General features: G+C 54.2%; 1 pseudogene; it reads left to right on the top strand.

Annotated features, from left to right (window-relative positions):
* The first annotated feature begins 6,405 nt into the window (after nucleotides 1-6,405).
* On the top strand, nucleotides 6,406-22,344 carry LOC142281298 (adipose-secreted signaling protein-like; annotated as a pseudogene).
* Nucleotides 22,345-25,816: the final 3,472 nt, after the last annotated feature.

Genomic DNA, 25,816 nt, shown 5'->3' with positions numbered 1-25,816 from the left:
TTAAACTATGTGCGACATCATGGATCCAGTGACAATCGGGAATCAACTTTGTCCAAAATGGCCCAAGCCACAGCGTTGTTGGAAGCATTGGGGCCTAGATCCTCAAGAGAAGAGAGGGCTTATGTTCTGGAATATGTTTATGGGATTCCAGCTGCCGTACTGCTAGCACCAGCCAGTCGAGAAGGATGGTCCCGCTACCCAGCAGAAGCTGGCCAAAACAAAGGACTACAAACAGGGCCTGTGACTCGCCCAATCTATGGCGCTGTTATACATGTGGGCGCAATGGACATATAGATAAAGATTGTCTCCAAAACCGAGGCCGCATGCTTGGAGCCCATCTGCCACTCCAACCAGTCAACATATGCCGAGATGAACCAAGGAGACCGGAGGAATGCTACTCCCAAGAAACACCAATAGCTGAGGAAGTGGTTTATCCAGTCCACACCCTACGGCAGGCCGGACACCGTACACCAGCCAACCTCCATCCCCACATCCAGACGGTCAAGGTCGGTGATATACAGGCTCAGGGACTTCGAGACATTGGATCTTCCATCACTCTGGTAAGCCCAGTTATTGTTTTCCCAGAAGACCCTTTACCAGATTCCCAATTATCCATCTCCTTGGCTAAGGGCCAGCGCTCAGACGTCCCTCTGGCATGTGTGCAGTTGGACCTAAAAACCGACCAGGGAGAGGTCGAGGTGGAGCTTGTGGACAGCCTCCCCACACCTGGTATTTTGGGGACCAACCAGGAAGTGATCGATGTGGGGATTGTGAACAGCCTCCCCATACCTGTCATTGTGGAGACTGATCAGAGCAAGGCTGATGTGGAGCTTATGGACACCGTTCCCACACCAGTTATTTCGGGAAAGGACCAGGGAGAAGTTGATGTGAGACTTGTGAACAGCCTCCCCACACCTGTCATTGTGGAGACTAATCAGAGCAAGGCTGATGTGGAGCTTATGGACACCGTCCCCACACCAGTTACTTTGGGGTCTGACCAGGAAGAGGTCCATATGGAGTTTATGGACAGCCTCCCCACACCTGTTGTTTCGGGGACTAGCCAGGAGGAAGTTGAAGTCGGGTTCATAGATGGCCCCACCAAGCCTGTTGTTTTAGATACCACTCAAAGGGAAGGGAAAGTGGGGCTTGTGAATTACCTGTTCACACCAGTCAATTTGGAGAATGACCTAGGACAAGGACTATCCAGTCAGTTTGAAGCAGCCGTCATCCACCTCCAAGCCAAGCAGGACCCTGATGTGGATCTTTCTAACATCTTTTCCAGAGATGGTTTGCATTCCCGGTCTCCATCATCCACTTCTGAGCCAAGAACCGTGAGTAAGCCTAACCACACTGTGGCTATTGACTGGGGGAGGATTGATAGTGGGAGATTTGTGCAGGCCCAACTCATGGACCCCACCTTAGTGCTTGTCCGCAATATGGCTGCTCAACTTGGGGGAGGTAATCAGGGGGAGGTGTATAGATGCAAGTCTCTGTTGCTGACCTCACCATTAAAAAGGACAATGCAGTCAAGAGGAGAAGGATGATCGGAAGCCTATCATGTCTGGCTAATATTAAGAAGGGGGAGGAATGTGACAACATGGACTCTCATGGGTTAAAGTTTCTTAAAATCCAGCCAGACAGCATGATAGATTGTCTATAGATGGGGGAGAAGTCCCTCATTGTTTTTACAAGACTCTTGTTCACTCAATGTAATTGTGTTGGCCACTGAAAGCCAGACGTATTGTTCTCCAGACTTTTTCAGTAATCATTGTATTGTAGTTGTGTATTGATAATGTAATTACCTTAGTAGCCATTGTCTAGTCGGTGACTTGCCGACTCCATGTAGATATACTGAGTCTTTCTATGCACATCATTTAAATGAACATTATCCATGCAGCTTGAAATTCATCCAATGGGAGAAGCAATCTTGTCCAACCAATCGATGAGGACGCAGTGTATCCTAAGGGAAGGTTATGGCTAGAAAAGGGACTTCTTTAAGCCACCAGGGTTGATGAAGGTTGATGGATGCTGATGGATCCAGTCTAAGCTCTTTGGAGCTGACTAGAGGATCAGGACATCTTATGGCTTCAATCTAGGGATTCCGGTTCCGGTTGGAGACCATATCCACAGCCTAGGGATTTCGACCTCGGCTGCCAGGATTGTAACATCATACCAGGACTACCTAAGGAGGACACTCAGGTTGGGACAGTTCAGTCACCTGTTACAGACTTTGCAGACCTCACACAGCTTCCTAAATCTGGCATTATTCCTTTCTCGGTGGGTGCCCGCCAAAAGCGGGGTGCTGCTGGACTGGAGTGAGTAGCCCTGGAACCTGTGAGGCATGGACATTCTAAATCCCTGGTGAGCCAGCGGAAGGGTGAGACTCTGTTGCCTGTTACATTTGTGTGTTTTGCTGGTTATGTGTTATGTGCGGTTAATTGTTTGGGGATCCAATAAAGTCTAATTATTGTGGTTCCCTCACCCTGTGTTGTCTGAGTAGTGTTACGCCCACGGTTAAGGAGGCCGGCGTTCAGTTGGGATGAGCCCTGAGCCACGCTGTCTTTCGAAAGGCGGCGGGTTTTAGTGGACGAGAGCACCCACTGAGCCCCGTTTCTCCACAACGGGTCCTGTGGAGACGGCACTATGGGTTGCAGTATTAATGGGCACTGTTATATCTAGTATTGGGGACCTCCTCGGCAGTGCCCGCTGTACTCAGGGGCCGTGTTGAGGGGCCACTCACATTTACAGGGGAGAGGACATTTCTGTTCTTTGACTTTTCTGCATTTATGTAAATTCGGCTTCTTGTTTTTTGCAAGTGAGAAAACAAATCCTGCCGCTCTGCGCAGGTGACAGGCCGCGGCTATTAATACCGCACCACGCGTCAGCGTCAGGGGGATGCGGGGTCAGATCGTCCCCGGGCGAGGGTCCGAATTATGATACGTCACCAAATAGTGAAGGAGTTCTGGGCGAGAAATCGAGGCAACTTGGGGCATTAAGCAATGGTGCAGCGACTCCCGGGGATTGAGAACGGGGGGCAGCGACTCCCGGGAGGTGAGAACGAGGGGCAGCGACTCTCGGGAGGTGAGAACGAGGGGCAGCGACTCCCGGGAGGTGAGAACGAGGGGCAGCGACTCCCGGGAGGTGAGAACGAGGGGCAGCGACTCCCGGGAGGTGAGAACGAGGGGCAGCGACTCCCGGGAGGTGAGAACGAGGGGCAGCGACTCCGCGGGGGATGGGAATGAGGCGCAGCGACCCCTGAGGGTGGGAATCAGGTGCAGCGACTCCTGGGGGATGGGAATGAGGAGCAGCGACTCCCGGGGGATGGGAATGAGGAGCAGCGACTCCCGGGGGATGGGAATGAGGAGCAGCGACTCCCGGGGGATGGGAATGAGGAGCAGCGACTCCCGGGGGATGGGAATGAGGAGCAGCGACTCCCGGGGGATGGAAATGAGGAGCAGCGACTCCCGGGGGATGGAAATGAGGAGCAGCGACTCCCGGGGGATGGGAATGAGGAGCAGCGACTCCCGGGGGATGGGAATGAGGAGCAGCGACCCCTGAGGGTGGGAATGAGGAGCAGCGACCCCTGAGGGTGGGAATGAGGAGCAGCGACCCCTGAGGGTGGGAATGAGGTGCAGCGACCCCTGAGGGTGGGAATGAGGGGCAGCGACCCCTGAGGATGGGAATGAAGAGCAGCGACTCCCGGGGGATGGGAATGAGGAGCAGCGACCCCTGAGGGTGGGAATGAGGAGCAGCGACCCCTGAGGGTGGGAATGAGGGGCAGCGACCCCTGAGGATGGGAATGAGGAGCAGCGACCCCTGAGGGTGGGAATGAGGAGCAGCGACTCCCAGGGGATGGGAATGAGGAGCAGCGACCTCTGAGGGTGGGAATGAGGAGCAGCGACCCCTGAGGGTGGGAATGAGGAGCAGCGACTCCCGGGGGATGGGAATGAGGAGCAGCGACCTCTGAGGGTGGGAATGAGGTGCAGCAACGCCTGAGGGTGGGAATGAGGAGCAGCGACTCCTGAGGATGGGAATGAGGGGCAGCAACCCCTGAGGGTGGGAATGAGGGGCAGCGACCCGAGGGTGGGTATGAGGAGCAGCGACTCCCGGGGGATGGGAATGAGGAGCAGCGACCCCTTAGGGTGGGAATGAGGAGCAGCGACCCATGAGGGTGGGAATGATGAGCAGAGACCCCTGAGGGTGGGAATGAGGTGCAGCGACCCCTGAGGGTGGGAATGAGGTGCAGCGACCCCTGAGGGTGGGAATGAGGTGCAGCGACCCCTGAGGGTGGGAATGAGGTGCAGCGACCCCTGAGGGTGGGAATGAGGTGCAGCGACCCCTGAGGGTGGGAATGAGGTGCAGCGACCCCTGAGGGTGGGAATGAGGTGCAGCGACCCCTGAGGGTGGGAATGAGGTGCAGCGACCCCTGAGGGTGGAAATGAGGAGCAGCGACTCCCGGGGGTGGGAATGAGGGGCAGCGACCCCTGAGGGTGGGAATGAGGAGCAACGACCCCTGAGGGTGGGAATGAGGTGCAGCGACCCCTGAGGGTGGGAATGAGGAGCAGCGACCCCTGAGGGTGGGAATGAGGAGCAGCGACGCCTGAGGGTGGGAATGAGGAGCAGCGACCCCTGAGGGTGGGAATGAGGAGCAGCGACGCCTGAGGGTGGGAATGAGGAGCAGCGACCCCTGAGGGTGGGAATGAGGTGCAGCGACCCCTGAGGGTGGGAATGAGGAGCAGCGACCCCTGAGGGTGGGAATGAGGTGCAGCGACCCCTGAGGGTGGGAATGAGGTGCAGCGACCCCTGAGGGTGGGAATGAGGGGCACCGCTCTTGTAAGTGGGAGTGAAAATGATAAGCAGGAGTCATTGTGATTAGATGGAAATATCTAGTGCGTAGAGAAAGGGGGTAGGAAGGAGACGCAGCTGCAGTCGCTCTTCCACCTCTGGCCTCTGTGAGAGGAGATCTGATGGCCTCTGATCACAGTGAGGACACAACAATAAGGGAGACCTCACCCCAGCCCACCAGGACATTCCCAGAAGCGGTTTCTCTGTGCGGCCGAGCCCTGCTGGTCTGGTGTTAGCACGGCGGAGGCGGTGGGAGCTGTAAAGCTGTGGACAGGGCCGTGTGGAGGACGGGAGACAGGGAACATTCAGCGAGCTGCACCTGCCTCTATAATTAGAGGACAGTAACCAGACGCAGCGGCTCCTGCACTGCAGCTGCGGAATCATCCAGAAACCAAACACGAGAAATGGAAAAAGCATCACGATCCAGGAGCAGAAAGAAGGGGCGACGTCCGACCGGCCCGAGCGAAGTACCCCGTAACTGTGAGCCCGGCCGCTGCCATGTGCTGCAGAGGATAGGGGCAACAGGTGCGATGTGCTGAAGAGCATAGAGGCAACGTGCTGCAGAGGATAGGGGCAACAGGTGCAATGTGCTACAAAGGATAGAGGCAACAGGTGCAACGTGCTGCAGAGGATAGAGGCAACAGGTGCAATGTGCTGCAGGGGATACAGGCAACAGGTGCGATCTGCTGCAGAGGATAGGGGCAACAGGTGCAACGTGCTGCAGAGGATAGGGGCAACAGGTGCAACGTGCTGCAAAGGATAGAGGCAACAGGTGCAACGTGCTGCAGAGGATAGGGGCAACAGGTGCAACGTGCTGCAGAGGATAGGGGCAACAGGTGCAACGTGCTACAAAGGATAGAGGCAACAGGTGCAACGTGCTGCAGAGGATAGAGGCAACAGGTGCAATGTGCTGCAGGGGATACAGGCAACAGGTGCGATCTGCTGCAGAGGATAGGGGCAACAGGTGCAACGTGCTGCAGAGGATAGGGGCAACAGGTGCAACGTGCTGCAGAGGATAGGGGCAACAGGTGCAACGTGCTGCAAAGGATAGAGGCAACAGGTGCAACGTGCTGCAGAGGATAGGGGCAACAGGTGCAACGTGCTGCAGAGGATAGGGGCAACAGGTGCAACGTGCTGCAGAGGATAGAGGCAACAGGTGCAATGTGCTGCAGAGGATAGGGGCAACAGGTGCAACGTCCTGCAGAGGATAGAAGCAACAGGTGCAATGTGCTGCAGAGGATAGAGGCAACATGCTGCAGGGGATACAGGCAACAGGTGCGACGGGCTGTCTCTATCGAGTTGCCCAGTTTCCCCCTCACCCTAACGCCAGCCACAGCCTGAGGACAGACAGCCTCACTATAGTACTACCCGTCTCCCTGGGCAACGAACGCACTCAGATACTCCTCGCCAACCATTTGCCAACCACAAAATGGCGTCGATGACGGAAACACCAGATCTTGAGGAGGTGTGGTTTGTACAGATGGATGACTTCACATGAGGGGTGTGTCTAAAGAAACCGCTCAGTTATTACATCCAATGACGGCGCAGTGGGCGGAGTCGAGTCGCTGCTTGCAGTCTGGCGAGGGCGCATTAGCGCTGAGCCTCAGTCTGTGCCCGGGACGTGCGGAGGCTGTGAGGAGGGGAGAGCTGCGCTCCGGCGGCCGCACCTCATCATTCACCACCTATGACAGGTGAGAACATGGCGGCGGCTCCTCCCGTACTATCCTCCGTACAGTCCCCGGAGCAGCCCGGTCTGCGGGCTCAGTGCGGGGAACAGCGACAGCAGTTCCGGGGTCCTGCGTGTTATCTGCCGCTAATATCGGGTGTCCCGGGATATGGACAATAGTGAGGGGGAGGGCGACCGTATACAGGGGTGATATATATAACCAGGTGCACCTGTATGTGAGGAAGCACTGTGTACAGGTATAATACTGCCCCTATGTACAAGAATATAACTACTATAATACTGCTCCTATGTACAAGAATATAACTACTATAATACTGCCCCTATGTACAAGAATATAACTACTATAATACTGCCCCTATGTACAAGAATATAACTACTATAATACTGCCCCTATGTACAAGAATATAACTACTATAATACTGCCCCTATGTACAAGAATATAACTACTATAATACTGCCCCTATGTACAAGAATATAACTACTATAATACTGCCCCTATGTACAAGAATATAACTACTATAATACTGCCCCCATGTACAAGAATATATCTACTATAATACTGTCCCCTATATACAAGAATATAACTACTATAATACTGTCCCCTATATACAAGAATATAACTACTATAATACTGCCCCTATATACAAGAATATAACTACTATAATACTGCCCCTATATACAAGAATATAACTACTATAATACTGCCCCTATGTACAAGAATATAACTACTATAATACTGCTCCTATGTACAAGAATATAACTACTATAATACTGCCCCTATGTACAAGAATATAACTACTATAATACTGCCCCCTATATACAAGAATATAACTACTATAATACTGCCCCCTGTGTATAAGAATATAACTACTATAATACTGCCCCTATATACAAGAATATAACTACTATAATACTGCCCCCTATGTACAAGAATATAACTACTATAATACTGCCCCTATGTACAAGAATATAACTACTATAATACTGCCCCTATGTACAAGAATATAACTACTATAATACTGCCCCTATGTACAAGAATATAACTACTATAATACTGCCCCTATGTACAAGAATATAACTACTATAATACTGCCCCTATGTACAAGAATATAACTACTATAATACTGCCCCCTATATACAAGAATATAACTACTATAATACTGCCCCTATGTACAAGAATATAACTACTATAATACTGCCCCTATGTACAAGAATATAACTACTATAATACTGCCCCCATGTACAAGAATATAACTACTATAATACTGCCCCCATGTACAAGAATATATCTACTATAATACTGTCCCCTATATACAAGAATATAACTACTATAATACTGCCCCTATGTACAAGAATATAACTACTATAATACTGCCCCTATATACAAGAATATAACTACTATAATACTGCCCCTATGTACAAGAATATAACTACTATAATACTGCTCCTATGTACAAGAATATAACTACTATAATACTGCCCCTATGTACAAGAATATAACTACTATAATACTGCCCCCTATATACAAGAATATAACTACTATAATACTGCCCCCTGTGTACAAGAATATAACTACTATAATACTGCCCCTATATACAAGAATATAACTACTATAATACTGCCCCCTATGTACAAGAATATAACTACTATAATACTGCCCCTATGTACAAGAATATAACTACTATAATACTGCCCCTATGTACAAGAATATAACTACTATAATACTGCCCCTATGTACAAGAATATAACTACTATAATACTGCCCCTATGTACAAGAATATAACTACTATAATACTGCCCCTATGTACAAGAATATAACTACTATAATACTGCCCCCTATATACAAGAATATAACTACTATAATACTGCCCCTATGTACAAGAATATAACTACTATAATACTGCCCCCTATGTACAAGAATATAACTACTATAATACTGCCCTTATGTACAAGAATATAACTGCTATAATACTGCCCCTATGTACAAGAATATAACTACTATAATACTGCTCCTATGTACACGAATATAGCTACTATAATACTGCCCTTATGTACAAGAATATAACTGCTATAATACTGCCCCTATGTACAAGAATATAACTACTATAATACTGCCCCCTATGTACAAGAATATAACTACTATAATACTGCCCCCTATGTACAAGAATATAACTGCTATAATACTGCCCCTATGTACAAGAATATAACTACTATAATACTGTCCCCTATATACAAGAATATAACTACTATAATACTGCCCCCTATGTACAAGAATATAACTACTATAATACTGCCCCTGTGTACAAGAATATAACTGCTATAATACTGCCCCCTATATACAGGAATATAACTACTATAATACTGCCACTATGTACAAGAATATAACTACTATAATACTGCACCCTATGTACAAGAATATAACTACTATAATACTCCCCTATGTACAAGACTATAACTACTATAATACTGCCCCCTATGTACAAGAATATAACTACTATAATACTGCACCCTATGTACAAGAATATAACTACTATAATACTGCCACTATGTACAAGAATATAACTACTATAATACTGCACCCTATGTACAAGAATATAACTACTATAATACTGCTCCTATGTACAAGAATATAACTACTATAATACTGCCCCTATGTACAAGAATATAACTACTATAATACTGCCCCTATGTACAAGAATATAACTACTATAATACTGCACCCTATGTACAAGAATATAACTACTATAATACTGCTCCCTATGTACAAGAATATAACTACTATAATACTGCCACTATGTACAAAAATATAACTACTATAATACTGCACCCTATGTACAAGAATATAACTACTATAATACTCCCCTATGTACAAGACTATAACTACTATAATACTGCCCCCTATGTACAAGAATATAACTACTATAACACTGCCCCCTATGTACAAGAATATAACTGCTATAATACTGCCCCTATGTACAGGAATATAACTACTATAATACTGCCCCTATGTACAAGAATATAACTACTATAATACTGCCCCTATGTACAAGAATATAACTACTATAATACTGCCCCTATGTACAAGAATATAACTACTATAATACTGCCCCTATGTACAAGAATATAACTACTATAATACTGCCCCTATGTACAAGAATATAACTACTATAATACTGCCCCTATGTACAGGAATATAACTACTATAATACTGCCCCTATGTACAAGAATATAACTACTATAATACTGCCCCTATGTACAAGAATATAACTACTATAATACTGCCCCTATGTACAAGAATATAACTACTATAATACTGCCCCTATGTACAAGAATATAACTACTATAATACTGCCCCTATGTACAAGAATATAACTACTATAATACTGCCCCTATGTACAAGAATATAACTACTATAATACTGCCCCTATATACAAGAATATAACTACTATAATACTGCCCCTATATACAAGAATATAACTACTATAATACTGCTCCTATGTACAAGAATATAACTACTATAATACTGCTCCCTATGTACAAGAATATAACTACTATAATACTGCCACTATGTACAAGAATATAACTACTATAATACTGCACCCTATGTACAAGAATATAACTACTATAATACTCCCCTATGTACAAGACTATAACTACTATAATACTGCCCCCTATGTACAAGAATATAACTACTATAACACTGCCCCCTATGTACAAGAATATAACTGCTATAATACTGCCCCTATGTACAGGAATATAACTACTATAATACTGCCCCTATGTACAAGAATATAACTACTATAATACTGCCCCTATGTACAAGAATATAACTACTATAATACTGCCCCTATGTACAAGAATATAACTACTATAATACTGCCCCTATGTACAAGAATATAACTACTATAATACTGCCCTTATGTACAGGAATATAACTACTATAATACTGCCCCTATGTACAAGAATATAACTACTATAATACTGCCCCTATGTACAAGAATATAACTACTATAATACTGCCCCTATGTACAAGAATATAACTACTATAATACTGCCCCTATGTACAAGAATATAACTACTATAATACTGCCCCTATGTACAAGAATATAACTACTATAATACTGCCCCTATGTACAAGAATATAACTACTATAATACTGCCCCTATATACAAGAATATAACTACTATAATACTGCCCCTATATACAAGAATATAACTACTATAATACTGCCCCTATGTACAGGAATATAACTACTATAATACTGCTGTGTGTGAATGAGCTGTTATTGTGATATTTGTGGAGATGTTGGGGTGTGATAATGTGGCGTTTCGGGCAGGGTATGATGCTGCGGGATGCAGGGAAACCATCAGCATCTTTTTCTGAGACCCGATGACCTGGAGACGAGCGGCGTCCTGAGCGAGGGGTGGACTGTACAGAGGTGGCGGTAGAGTTCAGTCACAGCATGGCCACCTGCCTCCGCCGGGGGTCTGCCCGCATAGGGCTGCCCTTTCCGCTGGGGTCTGTGTGTCCGCCTGTATGGGGCTGCCCCCTCCGCTGGGGTCCATCAGCTCGCAAGGGGGTCCGCACGTTCTGACACAGAACAGAAGCCCTTGTGGTGCTGAGGAGCCGGCGCCGTCTCATTTGTGTCATTGTGCACTGACCGGTCGTGTGTTGGTGACTATAGGGCACCGTTATTTTTGGGTTTCCCCTCGTTAGTTGCTGTTTGTCCTGAGCCGCTCCGCTATCCCCCTCCACCACCGCCCGCACCGTGTGAAGCCTCGTCTCCGTTCACAGCAGCATTAGTGTCGTCTAAAAGGATTTTTATCCAATTTGCAGGTTTTAATGCAACAATGGTAATAAAGCCGCGCACAGCGTTCCCAGACGTCTGAGCCGCGGAGTGCGGGGCTGATACTGGGGGAATACTGTACATGGAGCTCGGGGGGATTAGTGTCCTTGCGTTCTCCTCGGAGCACACGGTGGTCACAGAACTTCCCCCATTAAGCTCATTACCCTGGATGACACCTGGTGGTGCAATAACAGTTATATACCCCGAGCATGGTGCAGCGGGTGAGGAGTAATGGTGGGCACTGAGGACGTTGGGATGGATGATCTATGGGTCGGAGAGGCTCCTTCACGCTCTGGGCTGGGGCTTGGGCGGCGTCTCGCGCTCGGGGCTGGGGCTTGGGCGGCGTCTCGCGCTCTGGGCTGGGGCTTGGGCGGCGTCTCGCGCTCGGGGCTTGGGCGGCGTCTCGCGCTCGGGGCTTGGGCGGCGTCTCGCGCTCGGGGCTTGGGCGGCGTCTCGCGCTCGGGGCTTGGGCGGCGTCTCGCGCTCGGGGCTTGGGCGGCGTCTCGCGCTCGGGGCTTGGGCGGCGTCTCGCGCTCGGGGCTTGGGCGGCGTCTCGCGTTCGGGGCTTGGGCGGCGTCTCGCGCTCGGGGCTGAGGCTTGGGCGGCGTCTCGGGGCTGGGGCTTGGGCGGCGTCTCGCGCTCGGGGCTGGGGCTTGGGCGGCGTCTCGCGCTCGGGGCTGGGGCTTGGGCGGCGTCTCGCGCTCGGGGCTGGGGATTGGGCGGCGTCTCGCGCTCGGGGCTGGGGCTTGGGCGGCGTCTCGCGCTCGGGGCTGGGGCTTGGGCGGCGTCTCGCGCTCGGGGCTGGGGCTTGGGCGGCGTCTCGCGCTCTGGGCTGGGGCAGGGGCTTGGGCGGCGTCTCGCGCTCTGGGCTGGGGCAGGGGCTTGGGCGGCGTCTCGCGCTCTGGGCTGGGGCAGGGGCCTGGGCGGCGTCTTCTGCGCCCGTTCCAGGGAGAGCTGTGGGATGGATGCTTCTCACTTACCTCTATAGATGGATGTCTCCTTGTGCGGTCTCCCTTCACCCCGTTTTCTGTGTCCTTAGGTACAGACCCCGCTCCACAATAATGGGCTCTGATTACTGACTGGAGGAAGGAGCCACCGGTGCGATCGATGGCTACAGCAAAGAAAGGTGAGGTGGTCTCCCCCCACATATATATTTAGTAGTGCAGTCCTGAGCCCCCATTCAGTCCTATATATCTGAGCTCTCCATCCCCTGCAGGCTGTATGCACCCTCCTGACGTGGGGGTCACAGAGACTCCAGTCCATGTCCCATCACCCGCTGAGACGTACCCTTCTCCCGTTATCACAGCTTGGTCTGCGTACTTCAGTGTGCACAGGACTTGTGTGCTGCGGGTGCTGAGATCGGGGTCGCTGTATGTTCTGCCCTCTGATTAAGTGTAAGTTTCCTTCCTCTCCAGGTGCGAAGCCGAAAGTCTCGGGCGTGCGCTTTGCCACCAGCCTCTCTGAGGAGGGGTCCCACAGCCACGTGCACTTTGAGGAGAAGCTCCATGACTCGGTGGTGATGGTCTCTGAGGAACAGGACGGCAATTACCTAGTGAAGGTACAAGGGATGCCCTGAGCAGGGATGGGTCGGGGGTACTGTGGAGTCCTGAGGATGGAGCATCGCTGTGTGTGTGTATGTGTGTATATATATATTAGTATATGCATGCGGGGTCCTCGTACTCCCGGCACAGGCGTGCACCTTGCTGCTATATATGAGCCCCCGGATACATGTATACACCTCGGTGCGGTGTCCGAGCCTCCGCTCAGCTCTTGCTGACGCCGGTGTCTGTTCGGAGCTTATTATCTTATTAGAGGAGATTACAGCAGAGCCGAGCGCGCGGTGGCTTTGGGTAAATGACCATTAATTGCACCCTGTGTGGTGCGGGTGCTGTGCCAGGGCACCTGAATACCGGGCAGACACATGAGTAGTGCCGCACTGCCCGCCAGAAATAAACCACAACCTCCGGACTGAAATTCTTCTGCTTAATCTTATTTTAAGGGGATTGCGGGTTTCTGCCTGTGCAGTGTTGTGCAGTGTTATGCAGTGTTATGCAGTGTTATGCAGTGTTATGCAGTGTTGTGCAGTGTTGTGCAGTATTCTGGGTAAGGCTATGTGCGCACTTACCGGATTTTGCCGCGGATTTTCCGCGGATTTGCTGCATGTTTCGCTGCAGAAAATGTTCATAACATCTCTGCAGTGAATCACCAGCAAATCCTATGGAGAAAAAAAATCCTGTGCGCACTGGGCGGAATTTGACAGCTGCATGTTTTGCTGTGGGATTCCCGCAGCAAAAACAAGTGCATGTCACTTCTTTTCCGCACATCGCTGCGGGATTTCACTCCATTGACTCAATGTTAATCATGAAATCCCGCAGGGAATAACGCAGGCAGCAAATTCTGTGCGGTTCACTGCGTTTTCCTGCGTTATTCCCTGCGGTATTTCGCGGTTTACCTCCGGTAATGTACATCACTTGCTTGCGGTTTTGCACGGAAGTGATGTCATTACAGGAAGAGGAAGCCGTGCAGAGAGTAAACACACACATAGAACACAGACACAGACATTACAGACACATAGACACAGACACATAGAACACACATAGAAAGAAAACGGAAATATAGAAAAAAAAGAACGTGGGCTCCGCTGCATATTTACCTTCCAGCCGAGGTAAGCACACAGCGGCGGCCCGGTATTCTCAGGCTGTGGAGGGAGAGGGGCAGGGGTAATGTCCCCCGCCTCACTCCCCCTCCCGCAGCCGAGAATATGAGAATATCAGCCGCAGCTGCCCCGGCAATGTCGCATGCAATATGCGACATTACCGGCGTGTCCTCGGCTCTTCTTGCCACCGTGTAGCAGTGGTGGCAAGGTAATACAAGGGGTTAATGGTGATGGGGGACCACCGCCATTAACCCCAGGCTTGATCATGGCAGCGTCTATGTGACAGCTGACATGATCAACCTGTAAGTAAAGTGAAAAAAACACAGACACCGAAAAATCCTTTATTTTAAATAAAACAAACAAGCCTCGTTCACCATTTTATTAACCCCTCCCAAACAAAACTCCGGCGTAATCCAGGTCCAACGTCCAGCGCTGCTTCCATCCAGCCGCGACTGAGACACAGCGCTGAATGAAAGCAGCAGAGGTAATTACCGGTCATTTCCCACGGCCGGTAATGTGAACTCACTGCCGACCGTGGGAAATGCAGCGATCTGTCATCTATCTCTCTCTCTATCTATCTATCCCTCTATCTGTCTGTCTATCTATCTATCCCTCTATCTGTCTGTCTATCTATCTATCCCTCTATCTATTCTTCTGTCTATCTACTCTCAGAATTAAATGACTTTTTTTTTTTTTTTTTTCTTCAATGTGCTTTATTGCATTGAATGCAATAAAGCACATCCCAACCCGCACGCGGCAATACCGCGGATAATACCGCGGTAAAACCGCGGCAAACCGCATGCGGTTTTCGGGTGCGGTTTCCCGCGGTTTTTTACCGCGGGTGCGGTAATCTTTGAGGGCATGCGGAATTTTCTCAAGAAAATTCCACTTCCCAGTGCGCACAGAGCCTTATATCATGTTCTGATCTACGGCTCCTCCGGTCACAGTGCAGATACAATCATTCAGCGTTATGGGGGTATGAGGAGTCCGGGGTCCCAGCAGATGAGGGGGTCGTTATATTCTAGGGGCATATGGCAGGCGGGGAGGTGCGGGTGTTTATTGGGGCTGGTGTGTTTTGTTCTGAGCATTGTACCTGGGTTACATTTACTGGTATTGGGCTTTCTAAGAGGGTTAGTGTTCTTAGTATTAGGTATGCCGGTGGATACCTTTTTAGTGGGCTGGGTGGGGGCAGGTAATGGGGGGCTGCTGGCTGGGTGGGGGCAGGTAACTGGGTGCTGCTGGCTGGGTGGGGGCTGGTAACGGGGGCTGCTGGCTGGGTGGGGGCTGGTAACGGGGGCTGCTGGCTGGGTGGGGGCAGGTAACGGGGGCTGCTGGCTGGGTGGGGGCAGGTAACGGGGGGCTGCTGGCTGGGTGGTGGCAGGTAACGGGGGGCTGCTGGCTGGGTGGTGGCAGGTAACTGGGGGGCTGCTGGCTGGGTGGTGGCAGGTAACTGGGGGGCTGCTGGCTGGGTGGTGGCAGGTAACTGGGGGGCTGCTGGCTGGGTGGTGGCAGGTAACTGGGGGGCTGCTGGCTGGGTGGTGGCAGGTAACTGGGGGGCTGCTGGCTGGGTGGTGGCAGGTAACTGGGGGGCTGCTGGCTGGGTGGGGGCAGGTAACTGGGGGGCTGCTGGCTGGGTGGGGGCAGGTAACTGGGGGGCTGCTGGCTGGGTGGGGGCAGGTAACTGGGTGCTGCTGGCTGGGTGGGGGCAGGTAACTGGGTGCTGCTGGCTGGGTGGGGGCAGGTAACTGGGTGCTGCTGGCTGGGTGGGGGCAGGTAATAGGGTGCTGCTGGGTGCTGTGAGCGGTTGGTTCTGACTCTACCCCATCTTCTGGCCCCGGGTGCAGCTTGTAGGTCTCGGGTGAGGTTTGCTGGTCCCAGAATCTGACATGATAGTGATAGACATTAGGTCAGGGATGTAGTAATAATCATTATCATTAACCCTTCCTTCTCTGTAAGCGTCCACTGTGGTCTGTGCCCAGTACATGGGTGAGATGATGGCAGGAGCTGCTGACGAGAGGCCATCTGGGATTGTGCGGAGGAGATGGGAATGCTCACAATTAATAACATCTTAATATTGCGGCTGTGTGGAGGGCAGGTTGTGCGGCTGTGTGGAGGGCAGGTTGTGCGGCTGTGTGGAGGGCAGGTTGTGCGGCTGTGTGGAGGGGGTTGTGCGGCTGTGTGGAGGGCAGGTTGTGCGGCTGTGTGGAGGGCAGGTTGTGCGGCTGTGTGGAGGGCAGGTTTTGCGGCTGTGTGGAGGGCAGGTTGTGCGGCTGTGTGGAGGGCAGGTTGTGCGGCTGTGTGGAGGGCAGGTTGTGCGGCTGTGTGGAGGGGGTTGTGCGGCTGTGTGGAGGGCAGGTTGTGCGGCTGTGTGGAGGGCAGGTTGTGCGGCTGTGTGGAGGGCAGGTTGTGCGGCTGTGTGGAGGGCAGGTTGTGCGGCTGTGTGGAGGGGGTTGTGCGGCTGTGTGGAGGGGGTTGTGCGGCTGTGTGGAGGGGGTTGTGCGGCTGTGTGGAGGGGGTTGTGCGGCTGTGTGGAGGCAGGTTGTGCGGCTGTGTGGAGGGCAGGTTGTGCGGCTGTGTGGAGGGCAGGTTGTGCGGCTGTGTGGAGGGCAGGTTGTGCGGCTGTGTGGAGGGGCAGGTTGTGCGGCTGTGTGGAGGGCAGGTTGTGCGGCTGTGTGGAGGGGTTGTGCGGCTGTGTGGAGGGCAGGTTGTGCGGCTCTGTGTGGAGGGCAGGTTGTGCGGCTGTGTGGAGGGCAGGTTGTGCGGCTGTGTGGAGGGCAGGTTGTGCGGCTGTGTGGAGGGCAGGTTGTGCGGCTGTGTGGAGGGCAGGTTGTGCGGCTGTGTGGAGGGCAGGTTGTGCGGCTGTGTGGAGGGCAGGTTGTGCGGCTGTGTGGAGGGCAGGTTGTGCGGCGCTGTGTGGAGGGCAGGTTGTGCGGCTGTGTGGAGGGCAGGTTGTGCGGCTGTCGTGGAGGGCAGGTTGTGCGGCTGTGTGGAGGGCAGGTGTGCGGTGCGGCGGCTGTGGGGGGGGCAGGTTCTGCGGGCGACTGGTGGCGGCTGTGGGGCATAGTGGGGTGGTGCTGTTCAGCGGTTGTGGGGGGCCCTTGGCGCAGCGGTTGTGGGGCATGGTGGGTGGCGCGGTGTGGCAGATGTGGGGTGACTTAGCACACTGACTCTGGGTGGTTGGTGCGGCGGCTGTGGGGTGCGCAGTGCGGCGGCTGTGGGTGGCACGGTGCAGCCTTCACAGACCGTTGTCCCCATCACTCTGCGGATCCCTCCCCATCACGCTGCGGATCCCTCCCCCATCCGGTCGGTGGTCAGGACGCCATTGATCCTCATGAGCTCGGCGGATCTGCCGCTCTGTGTAATAACCCCTCGTCTTCCTCTCCGGAGAGGACGTCTTCTTCCCACCTCGCTCGGACGTCCGTCGTCGTTCTCTGACTTTCTCCGTCCTCCACAGGTCGGTTTTCTGAAGATTCTTCACAAATACGAGATCTCGTTCACGCTGCCGGCGCTGCAGCGGCTCGGGAGGAATATCTGTGCGGTGTCTCTTCCTAACCTGAACCTCCGGGTGACCGCCATCACCGCCCTGCCTGAAGGTAAGACCTCCGCCGGACAGCACACCACCACCCGGCCGTATTGTAGACCATGTACCCACAAGAGGTGATGTGTGACACCGGGGGGGTCCGCGGGCCGGGAGGGGGCACAACTGTGGGGTATAAAGTCCTGCACAAAGCTTCAGTGTATCTCTGCCCACCCTGCCGCACGGTCAGGGGGTTTGGTATACATTGTGTGACTATCTACACTGATTACAGTGTAACGAGCCCTCAGCTGTGAGCAGGGAGGGTTCAGTCCTCTGTGTCTGATCTGAGGTGTGGTCTGCTGTGATCTGTCCCTGAGGCCGGGCAGAATGTGTGGTGACCCCGATGTGTGGTGCCGTGGAGTTGTAATAACGCTGCTATTTATACCGCAGATCGTGGGAATAATGGGAACCCCACCCCCCACCCCCGTGTGTGATGAGTGCCGAGAAATTGCTCCATGTCCTGACTGATGCGTCGGCCCCCGTCCCCGGGGACACGGCGCTTGTTTTTATATTTGGGTGGGGGCCACAGCCTTCACTTTAGACTGATCCGTTACTGAGAGGCCCAATAATTCCCCCTTTACAGAGGTGTATGTGCCCAGTATGGGCTGTGTGGTGGGCCTGCGGGGGGGAGGATGAGCAGTTCCGGACCCCTCACCCATCGGTCAGAGGCTCATTAGAGAATCTGCGCTCACTGGTAAATTGGCAGAGTAAGTGAATTAGTGGGAGTCTGGAGCCGGCCGGACGCCGCTGAGAGCTCAGCGTTTAGTGTCAGCGTGAGGAGGTGATGTTCTATATTCGCCCAGCACCCGTCCCCGCCGATCTGCCGTACCACCCGAGACCGCGGCGTCCTCGGGGAAATCTCCGGAGCCCCCAGCGCGGCTCAGCACTGGCAGATGGCACGTCTCCGGAGGAGTCACACAGGATGGGGGCGCCGCGCCAGGAATAAGAATAGGATATTCACTGCTCCGCACGCTGACAATCCTGCGGGTTTCCTTGTTTTTCTTGCTCTTTCCAATTAAGAGATTAATGAATGACTCTAAACTGTGCTCTAGAAACTGCCGCAACAAAAGTGACTGACGATAGAGTATAGACCGTGTGACCCACACAATACTGACTGCTACAGACCACTGCACTCCACCGCTCAGGCGGGGCACAGTCCGCCGCACCCCCCCACACTGACACTGGGGTTACTGGTGTATACAGCACTGGATGCCCTCGCTCCTTATATACCACCTCCTCCCTGACTGCCCACCTTCCCCCTCTCCTTATATACCGCCTCCTCCCTGACTGCCCACCTTCCCCCTCTCCTTATATACCGGCCTCCTCCCTGACTGCCCTCCTTCCCCTCTCTGTCCTCCCTGACTGCCCTCCTTCCCTCTCGGTCCTCCCTGACTGCCCTCCTTCCCTCTCTGTCCTCCCTGACTGCCCTCCTTCCCTCTCTGTCCTCCCTGACTGCCCTCCTTCCCTCTCTGTCCTCCCTGACTGCCCTCCCTTCCCTCTCTGTCCTCCCTGACTGCCCTCCTTCCCTCTCTGTCCTCCCTGACTGCCCTCCTTCCCTCTCTGTCCTCCCTGACTGCCCTCCTTCCCTCTCTGTCCTCCCTGACTGCCCTCCTTCCCTCTCTGTCCTCCCTGACTGCCCTCCTTCCCTCTCTGTCCTCCCTGACTGCCCTCCTTCCCTCTCTGTCCTCCCTGACTGCCCTCCTTCCCTCTCTGTCCTCCCTGACTGCCCTCCTTCCCTCTCTGTCCTCCCTGACTGCCCTCCTTCCCTCTCTGTCCTCCCTGACTGCCCTCCTTCCCTCTCTGTCCCTCCCTGACTGCCCTCCTTCCCTCTCTGTCCCTCCCTGACTGCCCTCCTTCCCTCTCTGTCCTCCCTGACTGCCCTCCTTCCCTCTCTGTCCTCCCTGACTGCCCTCCTTCCCTCTCTGTCCTCCCTGACTGCCCTCCTTCCCTCTCTGTCCTCCCTGACTGCCCTCCTTCCCTCTCTGTCCTCCCTGACTGCCCTCCTTCCCCCTCTGTCCTCAGTGACTGCCCTCCTTCCCTCTCTGTCCTCAGTGACTGCCCTCCTTCCCTCTCTGTCCTCAGTGACTGCCCTCCTTCCCTCTCTGTCCTCAGTGACTGCCCTCCTTCCCTCTCTGTCCTCAGTGACTGCCCTCCTTCCCTCTCTGTCCTCAGTGACTGCCCTCCTTCCCTCTCTGTCCTCAGTGACTGCCCTCCTTCCCTCTCTGTCCTCCCTGACTGCCCTCCTTCCCCCTCTGTCCTCAGTGACTGCCCTCCTTCCCTCTCTGTCCTCAGTGACTGCCCTCCTTCCCTCTCTGTCCTCAGTGACTGCCCTCCTTCCCTCTCTGTCCTCAGGTGACTGCCCTCCTTCCCTCTCTGTCCTCAGTGACTGCCCTCCTTCCTCTCTGTCCTCAGTGACTGCCCTCCTTCCCTCTCTGTCCTCAGTGACTGCCCTCCTTCCCTCTCTGTCCTCAGTGACTGCCCTCCTTCCCTCTCTGTCCTCAGTGACTGCCCTCCTTCCCCCTCTGTCCTCAGTGACTGCCCTCCTTCCCTCTCTGTCCTCCCTGACTGCCCTCCTTCCCTCTCTGTCCTCCCTGACTGCCCTCCTTCCCTCTCTGTCCTCCGTGACTGTCCTCCTTCCCTCTCTGTCCTCAGTGACTGCCCACCTTCCCTCTCTGTCCTCAGTGACTGCCCTCCTTCCCCCTCTGTCCTCAGTGACTGCCCTCCTTCCCTCTCTGTCCCTCAGTGACTGCCCACCTTCCCTCTCTGTCCTCAGTGACTGCCCACCTTCCCTCTCTGTCCTCAGTGACTGCCCACCTTCCTCTGTCGCTCCCCCCCACCTCCCAGGTCTCTCTTCTGCCGTCTGTTTCTCGCTGTTCTTGTTTCCGGCTGGGGCTCGTGGTGATATCAGCAGATGAATGCGGCTGATTACTGCGGTGGCATCAGGCGGGGCGGACCGAGAAAAATATCAAATATCTGCTCATTAAAGGAACAGCGCTAGATATGGTGCGCGGTGATCCGCAGAGCTGTACTGACATTACTGCTGTATGAAGCTGGGGGGGACGGCATCGGGTGCAGGTGTATGAAGCAGGAGGGGGGACGGCATCGGGTGCAGGTGTATGAAGCAGGAGGGGGATGGCAGCGGGTGCAGGTGTATGAAGCAGGAGGGGGATGGCAGCGGGTGCAGTGTATGAAGCAGGAGGGGGGATGGCATTGGGTGCAGGTGTATGAAGCTGGGGGGGACGGCAGCGGGTGCAGGTGTATCAAGCAGGAGGGGGATGGCAGCGGGTGCAGGTGTATGAAGCAGGAGGGGGATGGCAGCGGGTGCAGGTGTATGAAGCAGGAGGGGGATGGCAGCGGGTGCAGGTGTACGAAGCTGGGGGGTGACGGCATCGGGTGCAGGTGTATGAAGCAGGAGGGGGATGGCATCGGGTGCAGGTGTACGAAGCAGGGAGGGGATGGCAGCGGGTGCAGGTGTATGAAGCAGGAGGGGGGGATGGCATTGGGTGGCAGGTGTATGAAGCTGGGGGGGACGGCATCGGGTGCAGGTGTATGAAGCAGGAGGGGGATGGCATTGGGTGCAGGTGTATGAAGCAGGAGGGGGATGGCAGCGGGTGCAGGTGTATCAAGCAGGAGGGGGGATGGCAGCGGGTGCAGGTGTATGAAGCAGGAGGTGGGATGGCAGCGGGTGCAGGTGTATGAAACAGGAGGGGGACGGCAGCGGGTGCAGGTGTATGAAGCAGGAGGGGGATGGAATTGGGTGCAGGTGTATGAAGCAGGAGGGGGGACGGCATTGGGTGCAGGTGTATGAAGCAGGAGGGGGATGGCATCGGGTGCAGGTGTATGAGCAGTGAGGGGGGATGGCATCGGGTGCAGGGTATGAAGCAGGAGGGGGATGGCATCGGGTGCAGGTGTATGAAGCAGGAGGGGGATGGCAGCGGGTGCAGGTGTATGAAGCAGGAGGGGGTGACGGCAGCGGGTGCAGGTGTATGAAGCAGGAGGGGGGATGGAATTGGGTGCAGGGTGTATGAAGCAGGAGGGGGGACGGCATTGGGTGCAGGTGTATGAAGCAGGAGGGGGGATGGCAGCGGGGTGCAGGTGTATGAAGCAGGAGGGGGATGGCATCGGGTGCAGGTGTATGAAGCGGGGGGATGGCATCGGGTGCAGGTGTATGAAGCAGGAGGGGGATGGCATCGGGTGCAGTGTGAAGCAGGAGGGGATGGCAGCGGGGTGCAAGTGGATGAAGGGCAAGGGGTGAAGGGCAGGTGCGAGGGGGGGATGGCAGCGGGTGCAGGGTGTATGAAGCAGGAGGGGGATGGCAGCGGGTGCAGGTGTATGAAGCAGGAGGGGGATGGCATCGGGTGCAGGTGTATGAGCAGAGGGGATGCAGCGGGTGGAAGGCATCGGATGCATGGCACTGTGATAAGATGGCATCAGGCATATACAGGTGGTTGGGGGTGATAGTGTCGGTATATCTGCCCTCGTATCTCTCGGGGTGTTGTGACCCCCTTCGGTGCTCCCTGTCCGCTCCTTCCTCAGGTTTTTTTTTCCGGAGGCCTCCTCGCTGTTCACAACTGTAGGGTCTCGCCTCATCTTGTCTCTTCTCTCTCCACAGGACACGGCATCACATGTGAGTACACGGCTCATAAAGAAGGCGTCCTGAAGGAGGAGCTGATCCTGGCCAGCGAGGCCAGCGCCAGGACCCTGGTGAAGGGGTGGTGCAGGCGCGGGTGCTGGTACGTGCTGCACTCACTGGCGTAATACCGGCCTCTGGGAGGCGCTAACGAGCCTGGGAGCAAGCGTGTACATAATGTTGCGTTACATTCCGCCGTGTACATTCCGCCGTGTACATTCCGCCGTGTACATTCCGCCGTGTACATTCCGCCGTGTACATTCCAGCCTTCATTCCCACATGCCGGGCCCTCAGCTCCGGTGTCCGTGTGACTTCACTCGCTCTTACTACGACCTTGACATGTACCCTGCCCCTTAGCTACTAAATGACATTACCGACATCCTTTACCAGTACTAAGTAATGGAGTGAGGGAGGATGGTCAGTCGTTCCATAGTACGGGGAGGGAGGGAGGATGGGAGTCGTCCATAGTACGGGAGTGAGGAGGATGGGAGTCGTCCATAGAACGGGAGGGAGGGAGGATGGGAGGCCGTCCATAGTACGGGAGGGGGAGGAGGATGGAGGCGTCCATAGTACGTGGAGGGAGGGAGGATGGGGTCGTTCCATAGTACGGGAGGGAGGGAGGATGGGAGTCGTCCATAGTACGGGAGGGGAGGGAGAATGGGAGTCGTCCATAGTACGGGAGGGAGGGAGGATGGGAGTCGTCCATAGTACGGGGAGGGAGGGAGGATGGGAGGCGTCCATAGTACGGGAGAGGAGGGAGGATGGGATGGCGTCCATAGTACGGGAGGGAGAGGGAGGATGGGGGGTCGTCCATAGTACGGGAGGGAGGGAGGATGGGAGTCGTCCATAGTACGGGAGGGGAGGAGGATGTGGGGGTCGTCCATAGTAACGGGAGGGGAGGGAGGATGGGAGTCGTCCATAGTACGGGAGGGAGGGAGAATGGGAGTCGTCCATAGTACGGGAGGGAGGGAGGATGGGAGTCGTCCATAGTACGGGAGGGAGGGAGGGATGGGAGTCGTCCATAGTACGGGAGGGAGGGAGGATGGGAGTCGTCCATAGTACGGGGAGGGAGGGAGGATGGGAGTCGTCCATAGTAACGGGAGGGAGGGAGGGAGGATGGGAGTCGTCCATAGTACGGGAGGGAGGGAGGATGGGAGTCGTCCATAGTACGGGGAGGGAGGGAGGATGGGAGTCGTCCATAGTACGGGAGGGAGGGAGGGAGGATGGGAGTCGTCCATAGTACGGGAGGGAGGGAGGGAGGATGGGAGTCGTCCATAGTACGGGGAGGGAGGGAGGATGGGAGTCGTCCATTAGTACGGGAGGGAGGGGAGGATGGGAGTCGTCCATAGTACGGGAGGGAGGGAGGGATGGGAGGCGTCCATAGTACGGGAGGGAGGGAGGATGGGAGGCGTCCATAGTACGGGAGGGAGGGAGGATGGGGGTCGTCCATAGTACGGGAGGGGAGGGAGGATGGGAGTCGTCCATAGTACAGGAGGGAGGGAGAATGGGAGTCGTCCATAGTACGGGAGGGAGGGAGGATGGGAGGCGTCCATAGTACGGGAGGGAGGGAGGATGGGAGGCGTCCATAGTACGGTGGAGGGAGGGAGGATGGGGGTCGTCCATAGTTACGGGAGGGAGGGAGGATGGGGGTCGTCCATAGTACGGGAGGGAGGGAGGATGGGAGTCGTCCATAGTACGGGAGGGGAGGGAGGAATGGGAGTCGTCCATAGTACGGGAGGGAGGGAGGATGGGAGTCGTCCATAGTACGGGAGGGAGGGAGAATGGGAGTCGTCCATAGTACGGGAGGGAGGGAGGATGGGAGTCGTCATAGTACGGAGGGGAGGATGGGAGTCGTCCATGAGTACGGGAGGGAGGGAGGGAGGATGGGAGTCGTCCATAGTACGGGAGGGAGGGAGGGAGGATGGGAGTCGTCCATAGTACGGGAGGGAGGAGGATGGGGAGTCGTCCATAGTACGGAGAGGGAGGGAGGATGGGGAGTCGTCCATAGTATGGGAGGGAGGGAGGATGGGAGTCGTCCATAGTATGGGGAGGGAGGGAGGATGGGAGTCGTCCCATAGTATGGGGAGGGAGGGGAGGATGGAGTCGTTCCATAGTATTGGGAGGGAGGGAGGATGGGAGTCGTCCATAGTATGGGGAGGGAGGGGAGGATGGGAGTCGTCCATAGTACGGGAGGGAGGGAGGATGGGAGTCGTCCATAGTACGGGAGGGAGGGAGGGGAGGATGGGAGTCGTCCATAGTATGGGAGGGAGGGGAGGATGGGAGTCGTCCCATGAGTATGGGAGGGAGGGAGGATGGGAGTCGTCCATAGTACGGAGGGAGGGGATGGATGGGAGTCGTCCATAGTATGGGAGTGAGGGAGGATGGGAGTCGTCCATAGTATGGGAGGGAGGGAGGATGGGGGTCGTCCATAGTACGGGAGGGAGGGAGGATGGGAGTCGTCCATAGTACGGGAGTGGAGGGAGGATGGGAGTCGTCCATAGTACAGGAGGGAGGGAGGATGGGAGTCGTCCATAGTACGGGAGATCACACTTTCTGTTACTTGGGTAATGTGTACATTGTAATGGAGAGGATCTGGGCTGTTGCTGTGTGTGGCAGATCAGGACGTGTCTGCATTACACCGGTAATTTTACTGGTTTTGATTGCAACCAAAAAGGGTGTGCGATGGTCGTCCTGCTGCACAATGCAGTCCCCGTGCACTGATGTGAGGCTGTCATTATGTCCCCGTACATTATGCCTGAATGACCAACAGCAGACGTTTGCCCTCCCTTACCACACACACTCTCCTCTGCTGGACGGGCGTATGTTTTCTAATAGAAAGCAGAAACCGACTGTCCCCACCCTTTCCACTCCCTTTTCTCCTCGGTCCCGGCCTTCCCTTTTTTTCTCCTCGATCCCGGCCTTCCCTTTTTTTCTCCTCGGTCCCGGCCTTCCCTTTTTTTCTCCTCGATCCCGGCCTTCCTTTTTTTTTCTCCTCGGTCCCGGCCTTCCCTTTTTTTTTTTTTTCTCCTCGGTCCCGGCCTCCCTTTTTTTTTCTCCTTGGTCCCAGCCTTCCCTTTTTTTTTTTTTTTTCTCCTCGGTCCCGGCCTTCCCTTTTTTTTTCTCCTCGGTCCCCGGCCTTCCCTTTTTTTTCTCCTCGGTCCCGGCCTTCCCTTTTTTTTTTTTTTTCTCCTCGGTCCCCGGCCTTCCCTTTTTTTTTCTCCTCGGTCCCGGCCTTCCCTCTTTTTTTGCTCCTTTTGCTATCTGAGGGTCCTCTGCTCACTCGCCCTGATCTTTTCTCTGCTTACCCTCACCCTTCTTTTTTTTTTTTTCCTCTGCCCCCTGTCTCTTGCTCTGCTCCGCCCTTGTCTCTTTGCTCTGCTCACCCGCCCCCTTGTCTCTTTGCTCTGCTCACCCGCCCCCTTGTCTCTTTTGCTCTGCTCACCCGCCCCCCTTGTCTCTTTTGCTCTGCTCACCCGCCCCCTTGTCTCTTTTGCTCTGCTCACCCGCCCCCCTGTCTCTTTTGCTCTGCTCACCCCGCCCCCCTGTCTCTTCTTGCTCTGCTCACCCGCCCCCTT

The sequence above is a fragment of the Anomaloglossus baeobatrachus genome, unplaced genomic scaffold, assembly GCF_048569485.1.
Source record: "Anomaloglossus baeobatrachus isolate aAnoBae1 unplaced genomic scaffold, aAnoBae1.hap1 Scaffold_4691, whole genome shotgun sequence".
Classification (NCBI taxonomy): Eukaryota; Metazoa; Chordata; class Amphibia; order Anura; family Aromobatidae; genus Anomaloglossus; species Anomaloglossus baeobatrachus.
The sequence above is the reverse complement of the archived record's forward strand: the minus strand, read 5'-3'. Positions and strand labels throughout refer to the sequence as shown.